Here is a 4,993-nt window from a genome sequence, read left to right on the forward strand (position 1 = left end):
TTTTTTTTTTTTTTTTTTTTTTTACCATTTTTAGTGGGGTTTAATTGCTTTACATATATCCCCTCTTTGTCATCAGGGAGCACTGAATAGAGATTCCTGTGCTATATAGTCTATTTTCATTAGTTAATCCATTTTATACAAGGTAGTATGTATATGTCAATCCCAATCTTCCAATTCTTTCCACCACCCCCTCCCACCCTTGGTGTCCATTTGTTTGTTCTGTACATCTGTGTCTCTATTTCTGCTTTGCAAATAGATTCATCTATACCATTTTTCTAGATTCCATACATATGCATTAATATGTGATATTTGTTTTTCTCTTTTTGACTTAGTTCACTCTGTATGACAGCCTCTAGGTCCGTCCATGCCTCTGCAAATGGCACAACTTCATTCCTTTTTATGGCTGAGTAATATTTCATCATATATATGTGCCACATCTTCTTTATCCTTTCCTCTGTTGATGGGCATTCAGGCTGCTTCTGTGTCGTTAGCCTGGACCCATCTTAAATTTGTTCATTCACTTGGTAAATATGTCTGCATATCTATTATGTACTAGATATTGTAGTAGGTAATATGGAGAAGACAGTGGAGCATCAAACATAGATGTCATCTTCAGTGAGCACATGGTCCAGTGGGGGAAACAAGATCTATGTAGACATTTATAACACAAGACAGAAAGTAGTAGTTACCAATAAAATGGTGCTATGTGATATCAGAGAAGAGCGAGTTATTCTCTGACATCACATAAAATTATTCAGTTCAACTGGTGGAAGGACAAGTGGCTGGGAGTCAGGGAAGGCTTCCAGGAGGAGATGGTGTTTGGGTGAGGTATTGAAGGGTGGCATAGAGTTTGACAATGCAGTCATGACAGGAAGGTAGAGGATTCCAGCGTGAAGGAATAGCCAGTATAGAGGCAGAGTATTGAGGGATCTGGACAGGGAACCCCAAATAGTTCCATGCACTGGAGCACCGGGAACTGGGGAGGGAAGCATAGCATGCCAGATTGAAAAGGAAGAGTCAGATGATAGAAGGCCCTGAATACCAGGTTGTGGGTTTGATTTTGTTCTGTTACCAATAGGAAATACTGGAGGGTTATAAACACCAGTAGGAGCTGTTTTGCAGGAAATCCAATCAGGCAGCAATATAATGGGTGAGGTGAGGTGGAGCAGGAAGAAGGAAGGAAGGAAACACCAGTTAGGGGGTTGTTTCAAGAGTTCAGGAGAGGAAGGGGACCACAGTGGGGCTGTAATGGTGGGTGGGTGGGGGGCAGGTGGTGAGGGTGGAGAAAAAGACAATTGCAGAGGAATATACTGGGCCTGGCAAGTGATTGGCCTCTAGAGAGATGATTCAAAGTTAGCACTGAAGTTTCAAAACTGGAAAGAAGGTATTGCCGAGTAGCAGAGTTATGCCTAGGGCTGGTGGGTTTTGACTGATGCTGAGTTTGCAATGTTAGTGACACATCTGAGTGATGCCCAGCAGGCAGCAGTACTGAATATTAGGAAAGTCCCTTTGTGGATAGTGTGTTCTTGTTCTAGATCCCCTTAGAAATTGCAGTTCATTTAGGATAGTGACCTTGCAGGTTGAGAAGAAATCTAGCAGAATAATGAGACAGAGGAAACTAACAAATGTTGTCTTATCCAGATCCTAGACAGAAGTGGGCAAGACGCTCAGTAGAGCATGAGGTGGTTATTTTCTTGCTACTCATCAGTTTTTAAAATATATATATTTAAGTTTTTTTGAAGTATTATTGATTTATAATGTTTCAGGTGTACAGCAAAGTGACTCAGTTATACATACATATGCATATATACACACATATCTGTTCTTTTTCAGATTCTTTTCCATTATAGGTTATTACAGGGTATTGAATATAGTTCCCTGTGCTGTATACAGCAGGTGCTAGTTTTTAAAATCTATTTTATATAGAGTAGTGTATATCTGTTAATCCCAAACTCCTCCCCAGCACTCATCACTTTTAACTGTCTATCCTTTAAGTGGTTTCACACCTTTGAGGCATTGCTTGACATTGTACCTTTATAGGTTCCAAGCATTCTAGATGACTTTTGACTAAGAGACACACTTGGCCATGCTCTGATTGATTTGCAGTGCAACAATGTTGCCCAAGCAATTCCATAGAGACAGAAAGTAGATCAGTGGTGTCCGGGACTTGAAGAAGAGGAAATAGAACGTGACTTCTGTGGGGTATGGAGTTCCTTCTGGGGGTGATAAAAAAGTTTTGGAATTAGGTAGTGGCAATAGATGTAGAGCTTTGTGAATATACTAAGAACCATTGAATTGTATCCTTTAAATAGATTAATTGTAAGGCATCTGAATTATATGTCAGTAAAAATTTATGTAAGGAAAAAATATCCCTGAAAAACAAGAAATATCTTTTCCTTTTCCTGCTTTCTGGACTGGAAACCTTTTGTCATTTGTCTGATTTTCAGTTTAACTACTTTGACAGAGTCCTTTTGAATGGTTCTTCTGCTCATGTTACTTTCCTCTGCTTTTTCTAAAAGAAAAGCCCTGGGTAAAGCATTACTGAAGCTGTACTAGTGAAGATGCCCTGCAGGCGTGCTTTGGCGTCTGAGAAAGCCATTCAGTCTACTTGGAGAATGCAACGTATCAGTCTCTTTAAGAATTAAAGCTTTGCCAAATTAGACACGTTCTAACCAGATTTGTGTTGACTTTTGTGTTCACACTGTAAACACACGCACACATCGTGCACACACACACACACCCACACACTCACACAAAGAATTTTAAAGCATCAGAAGGCAGTGGCTTTCAAAAGTACTCTCGAGCCAACACCCTCCCTCATATGCCAGAACTCAGTTCAGAGGAATCCTTTTTACAGCTAAGTTATAAACACTTGAAGTCCAGACTAATCTCTATAATGGAAATACTGACACTGCTTGACTTGAGCAACACAGATGGCTCTGGCTTTTTTAGCTTAGAACATGATGAGTTTTCTAATAAGAAGCCAAGAGGCTCTTTGGGGTAGAACTGTTAAGAAATGTAGAGACTGGGGAGGAAAATCTCTCAGTGATTCCAGTTGTAAGTACTGTGCTGTGGCTGTATTCTCTTGCTACCTCTCTTCCTTCTGTAATCAGGAAAACCGCCCAACCAAATACTGCTGTGTATAAATATAGAACGTAACCCTGACGTGTGACCTTCATTTTCCACAGTCCTTTACTTACCCTAGGGTTGCTGGAAGAAATTTTGCAACACGGTGATTGCTGTCTGATTATAGTCTCAGATATGAGACTGTAAGGTGGACAAGAGACATCTGAATCCAAAAAAATAAGTCTACCAAAATGCTCCCCTAGTATGTCAAGATAATGAAATGGATGCACTTTAAAAGCTTCCAAGTGTTTTGGTATATCAGCTCACTTTGGTCTTTCAATCACTATTCTATAGAAGAGCTGGGTGTTATTGTTCCTATTATAGTCAAGGAGGTAGCGTGAATAACCTGTTAGTGGCCAGGCTAGGATTAGGAAGCCATCCAAAGTCATTTTTTTTCCCCCAGTGCTTGGATGCCCAATACCTGGACTCTCACATACAAACCCCTGGCAGCATCACCAGCCCTACCCTGCTCCCCAGTGACCAGATATTTGTGTAGCTAATTGCATCTGTGATTTCATTTCTCATGGTTGATTATTGTCTTGTCAGTTGGCTTTGCCTGGGTACCTTTACTGAAGGATGGTAGAATCATCACATTGGAGCAGCAGCTGCCAGTTTCCGCCAATCTTCCCCCAGGCTACATGAATCTGAATGATGCAGAATCCAGAAGGGTAGGAAAATATCTGTATTTGTTGAAGAAATCATGATGAAATGTTATTTTTGCCTTCTTTTAAAAAATGTTATTGAAGTACAGTTGATTTAGTGTCATGTTAATTTCTGCTGTACAGCAAAGTGATTCAGTTTTCCGTATATGATGAAATGTTTAAAAAATAGAATACTGTTGGCGTATTGGATGGTTTAGTGTGGTTGATAGCTACTCAGAGTGTAGTTTGAGGGCTGATGCTGGTCCACAACAAAGTAAGTATGGAAAACGAGTGTTGGGAAGTTTCTATCATAGTTTGACAAAGTAACCTCATGTCAGTTGATTCCAGTAACTTAAAATGGGACTCTGATTTTGTGCATGATAAAAAAATTCCTTCTTATAGTCATTTTTATTGTCATTAGGAAAAGTATCCGCCTGCAAAGGATGGGAACTTCAAAATGATTTAGGATACATTTATTCTAAAGGCAGGTTATTTTCTCCAATAATTCCCTATGTCTGAAACTAGCACATTTGTTTCTGAGAAAAATGTTGAAATACATATATTGCTCATCTGTCCATTACTATGGTACAAAAACTCACAGGTATGTTTTCTGTTCCCAGCAACCGAATGTGGATATTAAGTGGGTAGATGGTGCAAAGCCTTTGTTGAAGATCAAAAGCCACTTGGAGTCTACCATTTACACTCAAGTAAGTTGCATCCCATGAATTTGTCAAAAATTTTTTTTGGCCACGCCATGTGGCATGTGGGACCTTAGTTCCCCAGCCAGGGATCAAACCCATGCCTCCTACTTTGGAAGTGAGGAGTCTTAACCACTGGACCATGAGGGAAGTCCCTGAATTTTGTCAATTTTAATACTTGAGGTTTTTTTCTTGATTAAAATAGATTATATTCATTTCTATATAGAGAAGTTGTGGCCTGAAACACTTTCTCAATAGTTAATAACACCATTCTTAATAATAGCTCAAATTTTTAAATTCTTCTCAAATGACCAAATCCTTTTATTCCCATTGACTGATTAGAATCTTCCAAAACTCTGAAAAAAATGTGGAGGCTATTATCACCATTTTTAAACCATATATTTTTTTTTGAGCTGTTTTAGATTTACAGAAAAATTATGAGGATAGTTCAGCTACCTCCCATATGCCCTATACCAAGTTTCCTCTAGTGTTAACATTTAACATGAGTGTGACACCCTTGTTACAACT

The 4,993-nt window shown here is 39.2% G+C and overlaps 1 long non-coding RNA gene across 1 annotated transcript in view; it reads left to right on the plus strand.

Moving 5' to 3' along the window:
- The window catches only part of LOC104995341, an 8,622-nt gene extending 4,111 nt beyond the window's left edge, over positions 1 to 4,511 (plus strand). The window contains exons 3-4 of the long non-coding RNA XR_826056.1: positions 3,673 to 3,794; positions 4,388 to 4,511. This is a non-coding gene — a long non-coding RNA (uncharacterized LOC104995341). The remainder of the gene's footprint in view (positions 1 to 3,672; positions 3,795 to 4,387) is intronic.
- Positions 4,512 to 4,993: the final 482 nt, after the last annotated feature.

The sequence above is a fragment of the Bison bison genome, unplaced genomic scaffold (assembly GCF_000754665.1).
Source record: "Bison bison bison isolate TAMUID 2011002044 unplaced genomic scaffold, Bison_UMD1.0 scf7180017850801, whole genome shotgun sequence".
In the NCBI taxonomy this organism is placed as follows: Eukaryota; Metazoa; Chordata; class Mammalia; order Artiodactyla; family Bovidae; genus Bison; species Bison bison.